This window comes from Lissotriton vulgaris, chromosome 8 (assembly GCF_964263255.1).
Source record: "Lissotriton vulgaris chromosome 8, aLisVul1.2, whole genome shotgun sequence".
NCBI classification, from domain to species: domain Eukaryota; kingdom Metazoa; phylum Chordata; class Amphibia; order Caudata; family Salamandridae; genus Lissotriton; species Lissotriton vulgaris.
The window spans coordinates 537,798,304-537,821,342 of NC_141696.1; positions in this window are offsets into that span (position 1 = coordinate 537,798,304).

The window sequence follows — 23,039 nt, forward strand, 5'->3', positions numbered from 1 at the left end:
CTCTCACACATTCTTTGGGCTTGCCCGGTGCTGACCGCTTATTGGAAGGAGGTCTTGGATGAGGTGGATAGGCACTTTGAGATTGAGCTGCCGCGCTTCCCAGCGTATGTTTTGTTAGGCCTTCCCAATGATCTCATGTACCCGTTGAAGTCCCGCAGGGGTAGACAGATTGCAATTGCGCTAGGCTCCGCGGTCCAGAATATTCTTGTCCACTGGCGCACCACCACTGTCCCCTCCATTACGGGTTGGTTACATAGGCTCTGGCAGGTGTTGGGTATGGAGAAGATGTCGCTCACAGTGGCTGGGGATGTGGATCAATTTGAGGAGCTATGGCAACCCTTCCTAGCACTACTGTCCACGGAATTCCGGGAGCTCACCTGCCCGAGGTACCTTCGACTTCTTAGGCTGACGCCGCCGGCGACCCCGGTGGATTAGACTGCACTGGGGACAGGATCTTAGGGGATGGGGGGTGGGCTGCTTGGGGCGGGTTATCCTATTGCGGGGCCATTGGACGGGGGAGTTTGGGTGTTGTTTTCTTTCTTCTTCCTTTATTGGGGCGGGGGGATCGGAGGAGTTGGATGGTGCTTTGATGACTCGCTGATGGCTATCCGCGCTCGGCTTTGGATGGGGTGTTGAGGGACATGCGAGGGTTACTCAGATTGCTTATTTGCCTTACATTTGTTGTATTTTTTCTTCTGTACCACCGGACTACTTTTCGCCAACGCTCCTGAGATGCGCTGCTTCCTTATTACACTGTATGTAACCGTAACCTCCTATTCCCCTTCCCCATGTTTCTTTTTTCTTAATAACAATGCATTAAACCTAAACGCACTGCGCAGTAAAACATGATGCACTCGATAAAACGCTGCATGGTTATCAATGCATTGTTAAACTAGGCAGGGCTTGTGAAACAAACAAAACAATGACCTGTCCTGGTCCACATGCAAACCCTCCCGCAAAGAATTAGGAGCATTCCTTGCCATGGAATCAGAGGCCACTCAACATAAAAGGGGGCTTGGGGACTATTGAGTAGAATGAGCCACGCTGACCCTCTTAAAGTACAAAGCAATTGTATTATGTTTTTATTGCACTGGTTAGACGAAAGTACCTTGGAATGCTTTCGACAAAGATGTACAAATCTGCAACACAACTGTTTCCGAGCCAGGGAAGGACAGTACAGAAGAATGGAGCATCTCCTTGGCTCCCACAGCAAAACGCTACCGAATCTGTTTATAGATGGGAACGGTGTGCTTTGGCCTGTCATACTCCTGAGGTCGATAAAACGTGTACCATTTCTTCTTTGAAAATAAACATTTGTTACATGGCGCCAAGAAACTCCCGAGTGTGCTTAAGCTTTACAGATGCAATTTATTTACACAAGAAGGGATATTGTGGCGAAGGAAAGAACAAAATACAGAAAATAAAACAAGAAAATAAAAAGACAGTGAGATCAAAAAGAGAAAAAGCAAAATAAAGACGTGCAACTAATGAGAGAAAAAGAGAAACGGCAAGAAAGGCATAAAATGAGAGACAATCAGGTAAAGAAAGATGCAAATAAAGAAAACTAATTAAAATAGGGAAAACCAAGCGATCGCTATTCCTGCTGTTTATTTTTGCATCGTGCTTTCACTTTAAAGTGAAACTGAAGTGAGATACAAAAAAAATAAACACGCAAATGGTGTGAACGCTGCTGGTGGGACAGGGCCCCTGTCCCTGCATCAGAGACGGAGGGGGAGTAGGCATTAAAACTGCAGGGAGGGGAGAGGGTTATCGGAATTGGGTGATTTTCTCGGTCTCCGAGCTCTGTAACACGAGCCCAGCATAAACGCCTTTGAGCCATAAAATTACACAAGGTGCTGAGAGGAGAAGCTGATGCGAAAGCTTACAAACACGCCATGATGAGAATGCCGTGAGATTGTGTGACTCTTCTGAAGACAGTGCTGGAATATGGTGACCATGTGAAGTGCTCCGAAAGCTTCGGGTCGATTTTGCGCTATATAAATGTTAAAAAAAACAAATAACAGGCCACTACGCAAGCCATGCATACTTTGGAAAGACGCGGGCCCCCAGGAGCGCGAGGCCCTGGGCAGCTGCCCATACCGCCCATGCCTAAGACCGGCCCTGACTGGCAGGAACGTAAACAGAAACAACAAAAAGCCAACTCTGGAACCAGTAGGGAGATTGACGAGATCCAAGAAGACAGGGAACCAACAACAATAGCAAGGACAGAAGGGGAGATCTCAACAATGTCTGTAGTTGTTAACCTGTCTAAAAGAACCCTGAAGCATGATGAGTTGTCAGTCCTAAGTAAGGGACTAGGTTTTTGTCCGAACCAAGTTGGAGGGGATGTTGACTTGTTTGTGGATTTAATGAAATTTACAAGATTGTTGAATCTTAAAGACCACTTTTCACCTAATCCCCTGTATCGTGTAAACTCATACAATGTTAATCCTGCTACAGAACATACTGTGAATGAAATAAATACAATCCAAGTAATGGTGTCTGTGGAACTTGAGACCTTTATTGATATTGAGTCTCTCAGAAGTGAATTGAATATTGCTGAAAATGTGACAATTGAAAGTGGCCTGAAACCCAAATCTAAAATCATCCCTACGGGCACACACCAAAACAAAGATACCTTTCAATGGAGAAGGTGACCCAGAGTTTTTACCAACTATTGGAAAGCCCCCTAAGGTCTAGCCCTCGAAAATACAATCTCACAATTAGAGAGGCGGAAGGTCTAAAAAATCTACAATCAGATCCCACCATTGTTATTTGCGAGGCAGACAAAGGTGGGAACGTGGTGCTTATGGACAGGGAAGATTATATGGGTGAAATAGACCGTCAGCTATCTGATACCACCTGTTATACCAGACTAGCGGGTAACCCTATAGAGGCCCTGACCACCCACATTAACATGAGACTGATTAAATGGCGGGAGACTAGTCTTCTCAGGGAAGAGGAGTGCAGATACCTCACAGTAGTGGCCCCCTCTTTCCCCTGTATCTACATTCTACCAAAATTCCATAAGGGCGGCCTCTTTCCACCTGGCCGCCCTATCATTTCAGGGGTTAATTCGCCTACAGAAAAATTGTCTGAGTACGTAGACATCTTTATGTTATGTTATGTTATGTTATTTGGGTTCTTCTATAGCGCAACGGCTACTCCAGTAGGAGTGTCCCGGCGCTTTAGCGAAGAGGTCCTTTAGGAAGAGGAAACATAACTGCAGAATAAGAGGAACAGCAAAGTTAACTGGTAAACAGCCAGGTTTTTAATGCCTTTCTGAAAGACATTAGACTAGGGGCCTGTCTGAGAGAAATGGGAAGCTCATTCCAGGCGCGCGGGGCCAGGTAATGAAAAGAGCGCCCCCCTTGTCTGGTTCGCTTGATGGACGGAACAACCATTTTAGACAGGGAGGCAGATCGCAAAGTTCTGCTTGGCTTGTAAAGAGAAAGGCGCTTCCTAATGTACCTAGGGCCTGAGTCATGAAGGGCCTTGTAGGTCAGCGTCAGGCTTTTAAAGAGAGCCCTCTTGGCTATAGGAAGCCAGTGCAGTTCCTTCAACAAGTCAGAAGCACTAGCTCGTCTAGGGAGTCCATAAATAGCCCTGGCAGCTGAATTTTGGACTACTTGAAGTCTCCTCACGAGATATTTAGGGAGTCCTGGATAGAGGGCATTTGCATAGTCCAAGCGCGACCCGACAAGTGCTTGGACAATGACCCTTCGATGGTTCATAGAAATCAAGGGGAGGAATTTCCTGAGCATCCGCAGGATCCCGAAACATTTCCCCGAAAGACAGGATATTTGAGGCCCAAAGGTTAACTCATTGTCAACAATGATACCTAGATTTTTAGCCTTGGTACTTGCATTAACCGGTGGAAACAGGTCTTGTGGCCACCAACTTTTCCAGTTTGGTTCAGAGACACATCCAAAAAAAAGCAGCTCCGATTTATCGGAGTTGCATTTTAAGCCGTGTCTTTTGAACCAATCAAAGACTGCTTCTAGGCAGCCTCTAATGCGGATCCCATCGAACACCTCATTCTTGTCGTGTGTGAACAAGAGCTGGGTGTCGTCAGCGTAAGACACGATCTGAGCGCCGAACGACTCCGCAACCTCTGCAAGGGGGGCCAGAAAGATGTTAAAGAGCAGGGGGCTAAGAATAGACCCCTGAGGGACCCCCACTTCCAGAGTTGCCATAGCTGCGGAGTGAGGTGGCGCCCAGATCATTTGTCGACGGCTAGCTAGAAATGATTTGAGCCAGTTCCACACCGTCCCCCGGAGACCACAATCCCAGAGTCGAGTTAGGAGGGTATCATGGGGAACGGTGTCGAACGCCGCCGACAGCTCCAACATGACCAACATGGCCTTTCCTCCAGTATCCAAGACCTCTCTGATGGCAGTGGTGACTTCAAGTAGCGCGGTCTCTGTGCTGTAATTCGCACGAAACCCAGATTGAGTGGTGTGCAACAGATTGTTATTCTCGATGAAGTCGGAGATAGATCTGTGCACATGTCTTTCCGCCACCTTTGCCAGAGCGGGGAGGAGAGAAATAGGCCTATAGTTGGCATGTATGATGGGATCCAAAGCTGTTTTTTTTATGAGTGGAAGGATGAGAGCACTCTTCCAAGCCTGGGGGACTACGCCAGAAGACAGTGAAGAATTAAGAATGGAATTGATGGGGCCATTTAGCACAGGGGCTATTTTGTTAAGGCAAGAGACCGGGCAAGGATCTAGAGGAGAGCCCGACTTCAAGCTTGTCAGATGGTCTAATGGTCTAATTTATACAACCGATGGTGCAGAACCTCCCGGCCTATTTAAGAGATACAAAGGACATTCTGGGAAAGTTTGAGGGCTTTGCTTGGGCTAACACCCTTATCTTTGTCACTCTTGAGGTCGTCAGTCTTTATAACTGTATTCGTAAAGTGTTCGGAATAAGGGCATTGGAATCGTTTCTGGATAAAAGGACAGCAGACCATTTATTACACAATGGTGTTCTACTTGAAATGACGGAGATTATTTTGTCCCAAATTTTTTTCTTATATGACTCCAAATGGTATCACCAGACGCAGGGAACAGCGATGGGTTCCAGGTTTGCTCCCGCTTACGCGGGCCTAATTATGGGCTGGTTTGAGAGGGAGCATGCCTGGGGACGACATGCAGCCAAATGGATGGACAATATAATATTCTGGGGCAGGTACATCGATGACGTGACAGAGGGAGGCGGGCTAGATATGCAGATTACGCTGTATTGAATTGGGTCATAATACAGAGGATGAACTGCACTACTTCCTGGAATAATTTATGCGACTTGAGAATGAGCCTAATCTTTATTGTTTGAGCATTTACCACACCCAGACAACCGCAGTATAAACACGCTGGTCTGCCTTTATTTCATCTACTCTATTGAAAGAGTTTTTGGATTCTGTTCCTCAATGTTCCTTTAGAGATTTCTTGACACATTGTCTGGCTCTTGCCCCATCCATTTGTGGATAATATTATGATTTTTTTCATCACTAAAAAACTTCTTTACTATTTTTTCATTTGTCTTATTTTTGAATTTATCACATAATATTGTGCTTATCCGCATTATTTATATAGGATTCTGTTTTGGAATCAGTACCAGTGACCCGTTGTATGCCTCATATGCTTATGGGATTAAAATTGGAGTAGGTGGCAATGCAGCAGCTTGGAAAATGGTTTAGGTCCTGTCTTTGTATTCTAGATGGTGGTACTATTATCGTACATTACAAGATGGCCGCAGGTTTTGGCGGCAGTTTAGACGTTGCGCTTTGGTCTGCTAGATATTAATTTGCAGATAAGTTTACTAAACTGGCACTCCCTTTTATACTTATTTTTCGAACTACCCCACTCCTTCTTAGTTTTTATTATCTATGTTCTGTGACCGGGTATAATTACGTTCGCGAGTGGCGCTCTCATACTTGGGGATTTCTTTGTTTATAATACTTTGCCTTTGCCGCCGCCATTCCCCCATGCTTTGGCTTTGGGATTTGGTCACATTTTGGCTGCTCCAATCATGCAGTAGTCTTGTGATATGGGCGCCATCCTCATTTCCCCTGATATATAGATATACTATAAGATGGTCGCCGTCTTTTTAGGACCGGATCACATGACTTTTAGACCCAAAAGGGACCAACGCTGCCCACAGGTGAATCTACTTGGACATGATTAGTGGGATATAAATGGATCGGGACACTTACTTGGCTTCACGGACCGCCGGAGGACGTATTACGGTCAATACGGGGGATCGTTTGGATGTCTTGCTGCAGGACGGCCTTATTGTAACCGGTAAGATGGACTCAGATCGCGCTCGGATTTTGCCTATCCCGTCTTCACTGTATACCTAAAGACCGCACCGCATCAATTGGAGCAGTTATTATTAAGCATGGGTTATACTTATTGTATTTCTCTCCTTGTTCCTGCATGTTTTATATCGATCAGACACATCACGCTAATTCGAGTATAGGCCCTTTCTTGTCCTTACTTACAGCTCGTGCCTGTTTACCTGGGAGGGCAGGGATTGTTTTGGCTACTCTTAATAATTGGCTACCAAGAGCTATGGCAGAATCTTTGTAGTCTTTACATTGGGCAGAATTACCGATGGAAACGGGTGTTAGAATCTTCATTTATTACAGAAACAGCTGACTTCAAATATAGTTTTTTCACAGTGATTGTCACCCCTCACTGTTGCCAGCCATCGGACTGAGAAGCAGTCATTTATCATTTGTTTATTCCTTTGCACATTACCTGTATTTCTCCCAGGAACTGTCTATGTTCTAGCATGGTTGAAGTACCTATTTCCTCTTTTACCTTTCCAGACCGGGCACATCTGTTATCTCTTCACTCATGCCCTGATTGTTTTTGGCATTGGAGTTCTTGATGTTCACAGTACCTGAGATTGGTAAGCATTGATGTGCGTAGGTTTATGGCCATAAGGACTGGCCCACCGTTGATAGGTCTTTTGATGATACTAGGCGCATTCGTGGGATCCGGGCAGGCAGCCTGCAGGCCACGTATATAGCCCCAATGGAGTTATTTGTTTTAACTTAGGCTCTCCCTGACCGGTATATAGCACAATCTCTACTTTCATGGTATAAAGGTATTTGTTGTGTTTTTAACTACGACCTTATGATTCTAACCTAGATATATCTACACCTGGTATTGTTCCTCACTCACCTACCCTGCTGTGATTCTACACATCCTTGACGAGATGGAGGACTATAGTTCTTGAGATAGGTAAGCACACAATGGGGTTTGTGGATGTTTTTTGTCCCAGGTATTCATTTATTTTCCATTTGGCCTACTTAGCTGGGGGTCTTGGCTTTTCTATGCACCACTTGTGCAATTGCCTTAGGACGCAGGGACTCCATAAAGATTACCTGTTTAAACAGACTTACTATAGTCTTGTCTTGCCTGTCCATGTAGCTGGCCGTCCAATAGCATTATGGTTACTGTATCTCTGTGGTATAATACACAGAGTCACTGTTATTATCCCAATTTTGGCCTGACTTAGCTGTTTTTCTCTGTTCACTGTAATTACATGTTTTGCATCTCTGACATATTTTTCTACCAGTATTACAGGATTGATAGCATATTTTAAAGTGTAAATTCTAAATGCCGAGTAGAACTTTTCTAATTCAGGATTATCTTCTTTTTTTTTAAATGTTTTTTTTTTAAAACAGTTTTCATTGTTTTATGCAACATATAGGCATTAAAGACAGTGTACAAAGAATCACCGAATAAAATTGTTGGTTCACAACTGAAGATCCCAATGGTATGGAGTCAAGAATGTTCCGTTTTTTGCAATGTCCCTCATGTCAATACACTTCCAGCCTTATCCACCCAACCGCCCTTATTCCTCATCCGAGCTCTCTCCGTCTGAATCTGGCAATGGGTCACATATGTCCCCCCTATATGTGTTCCAAGCCGCCCACACTTTTGTCCATTTTCTGGGGCTCTTTCGATTAGCATAAACTGTCTGTTCCGTGACCATGAGCACATCCATGTCCCTGCACCAAGCTATTAGAGATGGCGTCTCAGCCGCCCCCCATTTCTGTGCTACGTTACGTTTCGCCACCAGTAGACCCAGCGTGACCCATATTTGGCCGTATCTGGTAAAATCATTGGGCTCCCATATATTGAGCAGGCATCTACGTGGGTCAGGGAGAAGCGAAACCCCTATCGCTTGTGATATCGTACGTAGCACCTGTCGCCAGTAGTTTGTTATCTCTGCGCATTCCCATATTGTATGAATGAATGACCCCTCTTCCCTGCATCCTCTGAGGCAATATGGATGTTGCGCTCTATGTATTTTATGTAACATGACCCTTGTGTAATACACTCGGTGGAGAATCTTAAGTTGCACTAAGTGGAACCTTGCAGAGATTCTGACCTCCTTAGGAGATGCCAGGGCCTCTTGCCATTCCGAATCGTCCATATCTCCTATTTCTGATGCCCATTTGTCCCTTAGAGCTACTGTGGGGTCTGGCAGGTTATTAATCAATTTTCTGTATGTAAAGGACGTGGCACGTTTTTGCATGTGTTCAGTGAGAAGTCTATCTTCTAACGGGGCTGATTCCGGGACCTCGGTATCTGGTGATATCGCTGTTAGAAGTGCATGTCGTATTTGGGGGTACCTATATGACTCGTTGTGGCTCAGATCGTATTGTGACTGGAGTTGGGCGAATGGTATCACCGTCCCCCTGTCCCATAGATCCCCTACCGAGGAGATGCCTATGTTGTCCCACCGGTCAAATCCCTTACTGTTTCTTAGTTGTCCCAGTTTTCTAGTGTCCCAGAGTGGGGTAAGTTTGGTGATAGTTCCTCCCCAGCCTAACTTGGCTTGTGCAGTGTGCCAAAGCGTAACTGTGTGCTTTGTAGGGCCTTCCAGTTTCATTGCCCGTCTTTATTGTACAGGGCTGCAAGCATATTGCAGGAGCCCAGTTGATCTCTATCTGCCCTATATGCTGGGTCATCCTGTGGAGCATGGATCCACTGGTTTATAACCTTTAGTTGTGCAGCCCAGTAGCATAACTGTATATCAGGTAGTGCTATTCCGCCCTCATACCAACTCTTATGCAGTTTTACCTGTGCTACACGTGAAGGGCTGGGGCCCCAAAGTAGTGTAGACACATGTGCATTTACTTGTTTGAAATAACGGGGTGGGACAGGAAATTGAGTATTTTCTGGGGCGTAAAGGAAGCGCGGCAGGGCCATCATTTTGTATAATGCCGCTTTACCTAGTAGTGTAAGGGGCAGAGATGCCCAGTGAATCGCATCGTTTTTCAATCTTTCCAGAGAGGGTTTCAAGTTTTTGAAGAAGAAGTCTGTTGGGTCTTTCGTGATGTGTATTCCCAAGTACTTAAAATATTCACTCGTTATTACGAGTGGACAGTCGGGAGGCAAACACGCCCCCCCCCCTGTAAAACATATAGGACCGACTTAGACCAGTTTATCAGGTATCCTGACATTTTCCCAAATTTATCACATATGCGGAGGAGCTCTGGTATGCAGTGCTCCGGATCTGTCAAATAAACCAATATATCATCTGCATATTGGGAGAGATGCTCTTCCCATCCTTCCCTCCATTGTATTCCTTTCAGCAGTGGGGTCCCCCTAATTAGTGTTGCCAGGGGCTCTAAAACCAGCGCAAAGAGGAGCGGTGATAATGGGCAACCCTGACGTGTCCCCCGTGCCAGTGGTATTTCGTCCGACGTGTGCCCGTTGGCTAATACCCGTGCCGCGGGTCTCTCGTATAGTAGCCTTACCCACGCGCAGAATACTGGACCAAATCCCAATCGCGGAAGGAGTACGAAGAGATACTTCCACTCCACCATGTCAAAGGCCATCTTTGCGTCTAATGATAGTATCGCTGTAGATTCTGACAACGATGGAGCCTTCGCCAGCACTCCATGTATGCGCCGGAGGTTTAGTGCTGTGTTCCTATTGGGCATAAAGCCCGATTTGTCTTGGTGCATCAATTGGGGTAGGTCAGGCATCAACCTGTTAGCTAACAGTTTGGCTAGAATCTTTGCCTCCGCATTTAGCAGAGATATAGGGCGGTAAGAAGTACATTCAGATGGGGGTTTGTTCGGTTATTGTTGCTAGCCGTTGGTCTGGTGGCAGTTCTCCCTTTTCCCGGCTTTCATTGTACATAGCCAGTAGAGGCGGGCTCACAATTTCTGTCATTCGCTTATACCACTCAATAGGGATCCCATTGGGCCATAACGCTTTCCCCATTTGAATAGAACTGATGCTAACTGCAGTTTCTCAATCGTGAGGCTTGCCTCCAATTCCTGAGAGGCCTCCTGTGGGAGTGTTGGCATCTCTATATTCCTTACGAACTCCGTTATTTCTTCTTCCGTTATTCTTGATGTCGGTGTGTATACTTCTTGAAAGTGTCATGCCAGTGTGTCCACTATGGCTCCCGGGTCTGTCGTGAGTTGTCCCCCTGTTTGCCTTATCTCTCGTATCCCCCTGTTACCTTTCTCAAGCTTGTCTAGCCATGCCAGTAGTTTGCCCGCCTTGTCCCCTACGTCATATATTTTGTGTCTGGTAGCTGTTATGTTAGCCTCTGTCTGTGCCTGTAGGTGCGCTCTATGTTGCTGTTGTCTAAGATGTAAGGAATGCGCTGTGTCTGGTGTGGGGTTGTTGCGTGTTCATTGTCAGCTGCCTGTAGAGCTATTTCTAATTCTGAGAGTTCTTTCTCCTGCTCGCGCCTGTGGCCTGTAATAGAAGCTATCGCTTGACCCCTTAAAACGGTCTTGTATGCCTCCCATACTATTGAAGGTGAAGTGACCGATGCAGCGTTTTCTGCAAAATAGTGTTTTGTTGTCGCCTGCAAGTCTCTTTTTACCTGGGGAACCTGTAGGTACCCGGGGCGAATAGGGTACATTCGCCGTCTGGACTTCTGTAGGTAGGAGAAAGTCAGTATTACCGGAGAGTGATCAGATATGCCCCTGAGTTTAATATTTACCTCTATCACATGTTGCAGGTTTGCGTGTGATATCATAAAGTAGTTGATCCTGGAGAGGCTGTTATGCGTTGCTGTGTGATATGTGTATTGATGTGCCATGGGGTGTGTGTGTCTCCAAATGTCGATCAGGCCCATGGCATCTGTGAATCCCTGGAAGCGAGAAGGGCCAGTCAGTGGGGTCTGGGACGGATATTTATCTTTGGAGGCGTCCATTGTAGCATTAAAGTCTCCTCCCACAATGAGGTCTCCCTTGGGCAGAGCTAGGAGGAAGTCACTCAGCTGGGGGGATTTATACTGATACTATATTGAGGAGTTTGCCTTCCCATTGGCCTGGCAGCGCCGCAAATCGCCCCTGCCCATCTATTTTAGTCTGGAGTACCATAAAGGAGGAGTTTTTCTTCACTAGTATTCCCGTCCCTCTGGATCCTGAGGAGAACTCAAAGTGCGCCACCATCTTGTAGCCCCATCTATCCAATGCTTTGCATGCCTTCCCTATGAGGTGCGTTTCTTGTAATAAGGCTACAGTGGGGCCTAAGCGCTTTAAGGCTTGCAAGACTAGTCCCCTCTTTATCTTGTCCCCCAGTCCACGGACGTTCCAGGAGACTAGCTTCAGAGAAGATATTTGGGGTATTTGGGCCGGGGTGTGGGTTTCACCATGGCGTGGATCGCTTGTCATGAGTGCTGTGCGTTCGAGTTTGTAATTGTCGTCTATTAAACATCTTCGGGGACCTTCTCACCTTTCGATTCTCTTCCTGATTGTCAATGCCTCTATAAACCAGAAACCGGTGCCCGAAAGCTTGTTTCCTTTCCAGTAAAAGAATTGGCTTGGTAGTTTGGTCTGCCCTGTTCCCATGGTGCACTGGGCCAGGGACAGACTAATTTGCATGTAGCCAGGTTCTGAGCTGGGATGGTGCAGTGAGCTAAAAAACGGTGATGGATCAAGCCCAGATCTGTTGACTGGGTAGGAGTGTTCTGCTTAATTCAGATACTCTGTCCATCACCACCCCCTTTTCTGAATCGTTTTGTCCACCATAAGCGTGGAAGGGTATGCTCAGATGTGAGTCCCTTGCTCACTGCACCATCAGGATTCAAGCAAGCCAGGCCGAAGACGGCTGTAATGCCAAAAACCGGTCCCCGGAAGCTTGTTTCCTTTCCAGTAAAAGAATTGGCTTGGTAGTTTGGTCTGCCCTGTTCCCATGATGCACTGGGCCAGGGACAGACTAATTTGCATGTAGCCAGGTTCTGAGCTGGGATGGTGCAGTGAGCTAAAAAACGGTGATGGATCAAGTCCTGATCTGTTGACTGGGTAGGAGTGTTCTGCTTAATTAAGATACTCTGTCCATCACCACCCTCTTTTCTGAATCATTTTGTCCACCATAAGCGTGGAAGGGTATGCTCAGATGTGAGTCCCTTGCTCACTGCACCATCAGGATTCAAGCATGCCGGGCCGAAGACGGCTGTAATGCCAGAAACCGGTCCACGGAAGCTTGTTTCCTATCCAGCAAAAGAATTGACTTGGTAGTTTGGTCTGCCCTGTTCCCATGATGCACTGGGCCAGGGACAGACTAATTTGCATGTAGCCAGGTTCTGAGCTGGGATGGTGCAGTGAGCTAAAAAACAGTGATGGATCAAGCCCTGATCTGTTGACTGGGTAGGAGTGTTCTGCTTAATTCAGATACTCTGTCCATCACCACCCCCTTTTCTGAATCGTTTTGTCCACCATAAGCGTGGAAGGGTATGCTCAGATATGAGTCCCTTGCTCACTGCACCATCAGGATTCAAGCAAGCCAGGCCGAAGACGGCTGTAATGCCAGAAACCGGTCCCCGGAAGCTTGTTTCCTTTCCAGTAAAAGAATTGGCTTGGTAGTTTGGTCTGCCCTGTTCCATGATGCACTGGGCCAGGGACAGACTAATTTGCATGTAGCCAGGTTTAGAGCTGGGATGGTGCAGTGAGCTAAAAAACGGTGATGGATCAAGCCCTGATCTGTTGACTGGGTAGGAGTGTTTTGCTTAATTCAGATACTCTGTCCATCACCAACCCCTTTTCTGAATCGTTTTGTCCACCATAAGCGTGGAAGGGTATGCTCAGATGTGAGTCCCTTGCTCACTGCACCATCAGGATTCAAGCAAGCCGGGCCAAAGACGGCTGTAATGCCAGAAACCGGTCCCCGTAAGCTTGTTTCCTTTCCAGTAAAAGAACTGGCTTGGTAGTTTGGTCTGCCCTGTTCCCATGATGCACTGGGCCAGGGACAGACTAATTTGCATGTAGCCAGGTTCTGAGCTGGGATGGTGCAGTGAGCTAAAAAACGGTGATGGATCAAGCCCTGATCTGTTGACTGGGTAGGAGTGTTCTGCTTAATTCAGATACTCTGTCCATCACCACCCCCTTTTCTGAATCGTTTTGTCCACCATTAGCGTGGGAGGGTATGCTCGGATGTGAGTCCCTTGCTCACTGCACCATCAGGATTCAAGCAAGCCGGGCTGAAGACGGCTGTAATGCCAGAAACCGGTCCCCGGTAGCTTTTTTTCCTTTCCAGTAAAAGAATTTGGCTTGGTAGTTTGGTCTGCCCTGTTCCCATGATGCACTTGGCCAGGGACAGAATAATTTGCATGTAGCCAGGTTTAGAGCTGGGATGGTGCAGTGAGCTAAAAAACGGTGATGGATCAAGCCCTGATCTGTAGACTGGGTAGGAGTGTTTTGCTTAATTCAGATACTCTGTCCATCACCACCCCCTTTTCTGAATCGTTTTGTCCACCATAAGCGTGGAAGGGTATGCTCAGATGTGAGTCCCTTGCTCACTGCACCATCAGGATTCAAGCAAGCCGGGCCAAAGACGGCTGTAATGCCAGAAACCGGTCCCCGTAAGCTTGTTTCCTTTCCAGTAAAAGAACTGGCTTGGTAGTTTGGTCTGCCCTGTTCCCATGATGCACTGGGCCAGGGACAGACTAATTTGCATGTAGCCAGGTTCTGAGCTGGGATGGTGCAGTGAGCTAAAAAACGGTGATGGATCAAGCCCTGATCTGTTGACTGGGTAGGAGTGTTCTGCTTAATTCAGATACTCTGTCCATCACCACCCCCTTTTCTGAATCGTTTTGTCCACCATTAGCGTGGGAGGGTATGCTCGGATGTGAGTCCCTTGCTCACTGCACCATCAGGATTCAAGCAAGCCGGGCTGAAGACGGCTGTAATGCCAGAAACCGGTCCCCGGTAGCTTTTTTTCCTTTCCAGTAAAAGAATTTGGCTTGGTAGTTTGGTCTGCCCTGTTCCCATGATGCACTTGGCCAGGGACAGAATAATTTGCATGTAGCCAGGTTCTGAGCTGGGATGGTGCAGTGAGCTAAAAAACGGTGATGGATCAAGCCCTGATCTGTTGACTGGGTAGGAGTGTTCTGCTTAATTCAGATACTCTGTCCATCACCACCCCCTTTTCTGAATCGTTGTAGAGATGAGGCAAGCTAATGACCAGAGTTGCCGAGTGTGATCCCTGGTTAGAGTAGGCACCGAGGCGAGAATTATCAAGTCCGCTGACCCTGGTCCACGACCCTGCTGCGTCGGGAATTGAACACTGGTCCTGGGCCGTTCTCTGCTTCCGGGTCTGCCGCCTCTAACCAGTGAGCCACACCACTCCTCTAAGTGTGAGGGACTGATCAGAACAAAACAACAAGGGGCATTGTTGTTTAACCTTGAACATCGTGTGCAGACTAAACCTCAGAGCACAGCAAAGAACTTGCAAGGTAGACAGTTCTCATGTGAAAGCAGCACAAACAGAGTCTTGCAAAATATATGCATGCAGTGTTTTGAGCAAAACCAGCCTCATGGCAGCGATGCTCATACTAACATAACAAATGTCGACAATAGACCTATAAGCCTTAATACACCCTCCCAGATAAGTCCATTGTAAGTAGACTTAAAAAAAGTTCAAATAGCAGGGGCAGAAATTTGGAAAAAGAAAAAGATGAAAGTCTGTGTAAAAAAAAAAACATATCCGAAAGACGTGGAAGAGATGATAAAGTGGGAGTAAAAAAATTGCTGTAGAAGAGGGCATCGAAAATCCAGCTGATGGCCACTGGAAAAGTACCTGATTAATCCATTAAGGTTAAGTGCAAAAGAATTCAATACCTTCAAGAAGGACATCATTTTGGTTGTTCGAAAAATGAGATGTCATCCAATTTAGTAAAGTGAAGGAACAAGAGTGATCCTCATAATCGGGTGCTTAGATTAGTATTTTACGATAATTTGCATGATGCACGAGTTACTTACCTTCGGTAACAATGTATCTGGTAGAGATGATTCTAGCCGCAGATTCCTTCACGTAGAATTATTCCCAGGCATGAGACTGGATCCGGAAACTTTTTTGCCACAGCAACCCTGTGCGCTGGGGGGCGGGGGACATCACGCTACTCCGCCCAGTCATCATCCGCGTACATGACATCAGCGACGTCACATAAGACCCGACCCGGCTCGCCAACAACGGTTTTCTTATGAGAACTTTTTCGCACCACAACACAGATCCACCAGATAAAAAACTGGTAGCATGGAAACAGTGTGCGAAGAGCAGAAAAATTGGAAAGAAACGGTGACCAACAATACCCCAAGAGTAGTGGCAACACCGCAGAATCCAAAGGCAGGGAAAGAAGAAAGAGCAAGCAGAGCCCTGCGCCGCCACCCCGCCAGCATAAAGACAGCCTCCCTTCCCTGTGCCCCCAGAGACATGGAACATGCATAAAAGACATGGCACAAATAGTAAATCACCACCCCCAACCTGAACAAGTAAGGGGACCAGTTCCAAGACAGACAGGGACAAGAACCTCCAAGCCACCCCAACATAGAGAGCAACACCCCCAAGAGACAAGGGCAACACATGGCTAGGTGACCCACATCAGAGGATAGCAATGGAAGTAATGGAGGGGAGGGAGGATAGGGATGGAAGCAATCCCCCCTAAACCTGGAGGAGCCAGAGCAGCAGGGCACCAAGGCACCATAACACCATCCTCCCAAGAACCAAGGAGGAATGAACCGCCCCCAGACGGAGCCGCCCGTCCAGAACTAGGAAGGTACTCAAAGGAGACACAGCCCCCGCCCCCCAGATGTGAGTACCGAAGACTAACCCAAGGGTCCTCGCAGAACAGGGGAGGAAGGGTGTGCCGTGAAGGAATCAGCGGCTAGAATCGTCTCTACCAGATACATCGTTACTGAAGGTAATTCGTACATCTGATAGAGACTACTAGCAGCAGTTTCCTTCACGTAGAATAGATACCCTAGCAATTCCCCCATGTGAAGGAGGGTCTGTGAAAGGGCCCCACCAGCTAATTAGTTCAGAGGCCCCACAGGGGACCAGAACCGTGGACCAGGGAGAAACTCGCCCCTGCCAGGCAATGGGAACATCCAGCAAGGTGCAAGCCATATAACAGCTAACACTCCCCTCAAGGGTACAGCAAGTCTCAACTATGAGAATCCTCTTTGGAAAAACTTCCACAGAAGAGGAAAATACAAAATAGTCACAGGGAAAAAACACCCCCATGTAGGGCTTGACAAGCAGCCTAACCAAGCAGAAGGGCAATCTCTGGCCAAGTCTGCGCAATGAAACACACAGAACTAGAAAGGGGGCGTCCAACAGCCAACAATGCCAAAGCCCCAAGAGGTTGCAATGGCTAGAAAAACACACTCCATAGGCAGTACAACCGGCCTAAGACGGCCCAGAAGCAGCGCACCTCCCGAGTCACAGAGGAGGGGATGGAGGACGATAAGGCGGAGGAGGAGGAGAAGGGCGGAGCCCCGCCAAGTGTCTCTGGATGGCTGAGTCGGCCGGGGCATGGAGCAACACGTTACCGTCGAAGGGCAGGTCAATGAGGCACTCCCAGGAAACCCTCCATCCCGAAGCCAAGCATGGCGACTGAGGAAGCCATGGCCCTGCCTAGCACCTCTGAGATGTCCAGAGCAGAGCGGAGAATAAACGCCACAAGCTTCCGGCCATCCGACGCATGATGCCACAAGTCCACCTGACCATGCTCCTGGGACTCTGAAGACCCCAGAGACTCAGCCGAGTCCCACAAACAGGAGGAGGCCCTAGCCAGAACACACAAGGTGTTAAGGGCCTGCAGTGCAGTGCTGGTCGAGGTAAACATGTTGCGCCCCCAAGAGTCCCGGGATGGCGGAGTCAACAGCAGCGGTAGGGAGGGATAAAATGGTCCGTAAAAGAGGACTGGCAGTAGAGGGGTGAAGGGACAGACGCTCCTGGTTACACGGCGCCAGGAGGTGCCGGTGCAGAAGATGCTGTGGCAGCGGGTCCCCTGAGGCAGGACGCCTTGGAGCCCCCGTCAAAGCAGAAAGAAGGAAACCTTCAAAGGTGAGTAAGATCTCCCGGCCTCTGGAGCCCTGGTTGATGATCTCTAATAGGTGGTACGCCGGAAGGTGAGCCACCGGGTCGCCCATGTGCAGGATGCCCACAGCCGTGGACACCGTGTGAGTGAAGGCCTCACTTGCTTCCGTAGGGCCCCTCGGCGGAGAAAGCAGCTCCACCGTGGGCGAGGGCTGAAAACTAAGGCGGCCATCCCCGAGGCCAGGCGGGACAGGTAGGGACCAGACATGGAAGCCAGGGGGAACCAAAGAATGAGGGACCTGCCGCTCTTCTGACGAACACCTCTACCTCATGAAGGGCAGGGAGCCGCCCTTCTACACCAGTGAAAAAGACGCCATACGCCGGCCAGTCTCCGGAGAGGATGACACCAAAATACAGCCTGCTTCCAGGGGAGAGGGAGCATCCGAAGAAGAATCTGCGGGGTGACCCCTGTGCAGATCTGTAGAGTCTGCCGCCTGAGGCAGGGCGCCACCATCTGGCGTCACTGGACAAGAGTCCACCAAGTCATCCCGCTCTGGAGACCAGAGTGGGGCTGGAGATAAACCGGCCCCGGGGCGGCGCCGGTTCGACGCCAACCCGACCCCCGCCGAGGTAGATACCTGTGTGGGGGAACAAGACGGCCCCGGGGAGTGACACAAAGCCCTCTGGCAGCCGCCGCCCAAAATGAGGCGGGGATTGCTCGGCAACCCATGTGGTGGCGCCAGACACAATTTAGCCACCGACTCGCCCTCCGAGGCTGCCGCCTGCGGAAGGGAACGAGAGGGGCCCGGAGAGGGACGTGGGGTCCTCATCCAGCCTCGACCCAGAGCGGGACGAGAATGGGCCGCCGACCCCTGTGGCTCCGCACGGAACAGCTGCTGCCTGCACCGTAGCAGTGTCACCTCGGCCTTAGACAGGACCACCTTGTCAAAGGACTGAGAGGGACTCGGGGATGCGACCGAGCCCCGGTGACCTCCCGCGACACCACAGGGAATCCTGCAGGAGTTTGCGGAGAGGTAGAGACGCCGTGGCGTGAAGGAGGTGCCCCAGAGTAGCCACACCCCAACAGCACCACATCCTCCAAGTCTGGATCCGAACCTGCCGGCGCTGGGGCCGGAGCCGCCAGCGGCGCTGTGTAGGGCCCGCGCAAGGTGAGGCATCTGCCAACGCCCCAGGAGGGGAAGGAGGAGGGGGAGACGCCAGCGAGGCCTGTAAAGCCGCTGCATATGACTCCATTTGGACTCTCAACGCCCCAACACCGGGAAACGGTAGATAGGACGACACGCGGGCCGCATCACCCGCGGAGAGTTCACGCACCCGGCAGGCCAGAAACCAGCCCCCCAGGGACATACTGCAACATTTGCCCATTGGGGAGCGACGCTCAGGCAACATCGAAGAAGGGCGAGGACGACAAACACAGCCATATCTGAAGCCATTCCCCAAAGCAGACCGAGGGGAGGACGCCGGCCGGGAGAGATGCAGCAAGAGAAATTTCATGCGGCGCTCCCACCGCGACTTCGGCTTCAACTGTCGACACTCTGCACAATCAGTGGCGCAGTGATCCTCCCCCAATCACCACATACAAATGAGATGAGGGTCTGTCACCGACATAGGACGCAAGATCTGAAGCCCGAAGGCATTCGCACACTGTTCCGCCAAGAGAAATGGGGGAAAAAAGGGGCTCCTAACAGGCCAGAAGGACCGGATCCGTGTTGCACGCGGAAAAGGAAAAAACTGACGTAGGCACGCCGGGGCGGGTATTATGTGACCTCACTGACGTCACATACGGGGACGATGCCTGGTCGGAGTCGTGTGATGTCGCATCAGCGCGCAGTGTTGCTGTGGCAAAAAAGTTTCCGAATCCAGTCTCACGCCAGTGGATAACGCCACGTGAAAGAATCTGCGGCTAGTAGTCCCTAGCAGATATTCAGTGTAGCTCTGAAGTAGAAGATTCTGTGAAGCCTCACAGATATCCCATTGTGCCAAACTTTCAAGTGCAGCAGCACGCTCCATTAAGCCAATCTCAGTAGACTCCTGCTCATGAGCAACTAAGGGGCCCATCAGCCGATCGAAATCTGGGACTGGACATGACATGTTGGTGAGGCATAATTCCAATGCCCACATAAACTCAGAGCTGAGGCCGGAAACCTTGGGTTGCACATAAGTGAAATATGCAAAACGGAAGGATAATCCATAAGACACACTGAGTGTCGCAATAGGCAGTGTACCGAAGCATCCGGTCACGAGGTAGTACCACAAGAGGAGCAGCCATTGCAGAGCAGGCACAGCAGAAGCAGGATTCCCACTGCCAATGCCTATAGGAACGAAAAACCGCCCAAGACGCGGGGCAAGATAGAATGAATGTAGGTATCACACCAAATATAGTCTAAAAAGAAGACACTAGGCCGAAACACACATTTAAAAAAAATGTGTCAGGTCTTGAGTATTCAATGCATTGAATCAACCCCCCAAAATGTAGTGGGAGGATAGCATTCAAAAGCGTTTAAATTTCAGTGGCCGCACTTGCCACCTGGAGGGTAAAGATTTCACGAGCAGAGGTCAATGCAACTTCTTGTTGCGTTAAAGCACATTTAATCTGCTCAGCTTGTTGAACTCTGCTTTCAAAGTGGGTATTGAAGCCAAACTGAACTATCCAGCGGCCCATGCGGGGGTGGGAAGAGCAGAAAATACGATAGCTTCCATTAGTAAGCAGTGTGAATGTGGGAATTATGGAGGGCACTGGTTTACCTTTCAAAACACAGGCAAGTTTTGGAGCCGAAAGATTACACGCTCCGTGTAACTATATGTTTTTGCATATCAGGGAATGTCCTACTGTGGAATCACAATCCTCCCCAGTACGATAAACCTCAGTGTCTTCCCTTAAACATCGGAAAGTGAAAGGAAAGAACCACAGTTCATGTAAAAAAGCACTACTGAGGGGTTCAAAGCGGCCCTACAGGGTAATGTTTCATATAGGAGCTAAACTGAAATAGAGAAAATGGCAAAGATATAACCCCATGGATTACAATGTGCAAAAGGTTGTAGGTTGCATCTTTCATGGACATGAATTGCTGTTTGTCTGTCAAATTAAACCAGAGCAAACAAGGCAGCTGCATTTAAATAATCCCATGGCACTTTTCCCATCTTCAATGTTTGTAAAGTCCATGCAAATTGCACCACAGAACACAATTGATTCTGACCATGATATAACAGACACATCTTCCTGCAGTGTCAATAACAAAAGGGAGTGTAAGTGGCCTAACCCCAAGTAATGGTGGTGAGGACTATAGCACGCAACAACAATGATACTTTATATCATTCAGTAATATTTCATTCATATTCATCATGACATTTTCACATTTTTCAAAATGAATTACAATTTACAACAGTACATCATTATGTGTGTATTACATTCAAAAACTTTTGATATAACCATTACATAAAAGCAACCACAGACTTTGAGTACCCAATGCATTTCGGGACGCAAGGTCCCTTCATCAGGGGTTCCTGTAAAGAAAAAGGAAACTTTTGTATCCGATGCCTGTGCAAGTTCATTATATAAAGAAAACTGAAACTATATGCAAATTTGCTAAACTAATCTAGAGACCAGCATTTTTCAACATGCTATCATAATCTGTGTACTCCAAATATAACGCGACTCTGAGTTACATTTTCAACATCGATGTTCTAAGGCCAACATTACACACACCGAGAGCAATGAATCTTAGTTCGCTCACCTTAAAATGCAAAACAACTGTAGGTGATATTCAGACAACTCTATCTTTTGAAAACTGTGGCTTGCGATCTAGATGTTAACAAGTAAACGATCAGAGTATGTTGATCAAATGTCGCAAGAAGACATTTAAAACACTTCACGCAAACAAATGTGGGGCTTACCAATTGAATGAACAGATGATTTACAGGTACATCACCTGTTGAAAAATATATAAACGAATGTTCGCGATTTAGTGTGTATTCAGACTACTAAGCGTGTAGTACATGTCATAAGTACATAACAAGCCGAGCGCTCACCTCTTAAAAGAGTCTCGTTGAAAAACAGCTACGGCGGGGTTCAACACGCAGCCTCTGTAAAATACGAACGATATCCGTGTCAAAGATATGCTTATTGACAACAGTCTGAAGTGATCTGTCGGTTATGATGGACCACTCACTTACCGGTAACGCCGTCCGTTACTCGTAGTACTCTGGACCATTCAATTACGGGAGGGGTAGATACACTTCCGTGTCGACCTCGACTTGAATATACTAGGGTCATGAAGTAGTGGACACAAACAGCGGGCTGAAAACTTAATGCGTTTTTTTTTCATTGTCAGAGCCAAATCTTTAATCATTAAACTCACCGAATATCACAAACAAACTAATGTTTATATAATGCGTCAATCGAATGTCCTCTAAAAGCAACCACCTGCGCTTGACAAGCCTAACTGCAAGTCAGTGTGTATACAACGCTAATTATGTTGGTGATAACGATGACTTTTTGTCAAAAACATACTTATTGTATCGCCACAAATCAAAATAACATTGCTGCAAATCCGCAGTGAAACAATGTAAACAATACTAACAATAGTGAAACAATGTAAACAATACAAACAGTAGTAAAACAATATAAACGTAAGTTGTACTGAATATTTCTGTTGGCCATGTGTAAACGTGTAAAATGTTAAGGAGTATATGTCAATGTATTCCACTGTGAGTTTAGGACCACATGTGGGGAACCGACCAGCATATTTGACATAGTGTGATGTTTATTATAAGCAGCAGCTCATTTCGATTTTATCATTGAGCCCAAAGGGCATAAGAGTTCTAAGCTTTTTGATCCAGAAGACTTCTCTCTGGAGAAGGATCTTGGAATTGTCCAAATCCGTTTTTTTTGGTACTTGTTCGATGATTTGAAATTTTAATTGAGCTATCGAGGGGCGTTGTTTAATCCAGTGCATGGCCAATGGTGATGTGGTATTTTTGTTTCGGATTCGACTTTTGTGTTCTGAGAGTCGCGTTTTGATTTTACGTGTTGTCTTCCCCACATACAACAAGCCACATGGGCATTTAATCATGTACACCAAATGTACTGAATCACAGCTAGTGGTGTGATGCAGTTTGATACTCTCGCCCGTTCTGGGATGTGATAAGGTATTTCCTGGAATGACGTTATTGCAATTTTTGCAATTCCAACACTTGAGTGTACCACGTGGCTGGTCATCACCATTAGATTTCTTGGGTTTTCGCCTGGTTAACAATTCTTTCAAGTTTTGTGCCCTTTTGTAGGCGAACAAGGGTTTATCACGAAAAATATCTCCAAACTCGCTTTCAGCTTCTAGTAAATCCCACCTTTTAGTGATTATGTTCCTGATATCTCTAGATGCAGAAGAAGTCAAGTCAAGTCAAGTCAAGTCAAAAGTTTTTATTTGTTTCGGTACTCAACTGAGGACCACAAATATAATATAAAACAATTTACAAAGAGAAAGATCATTACGAATTAATATAATGTTAAAAAGGATTTTGCGAATTTCGGCCTTTGCGAATGCTAATTTGCTTGATACATATGGCCCTTTGTTCCTGATATCTCTAGATGCAGAAGAAAATTTGGAAACAAACACCATTCTTTGTGTACTCTTTTTTTGTTTCTTTTCCAGCAATGACACTCGAGTTAATGCCTTAACTTTTGAGATTTGGTTGTCTAAATTTGTC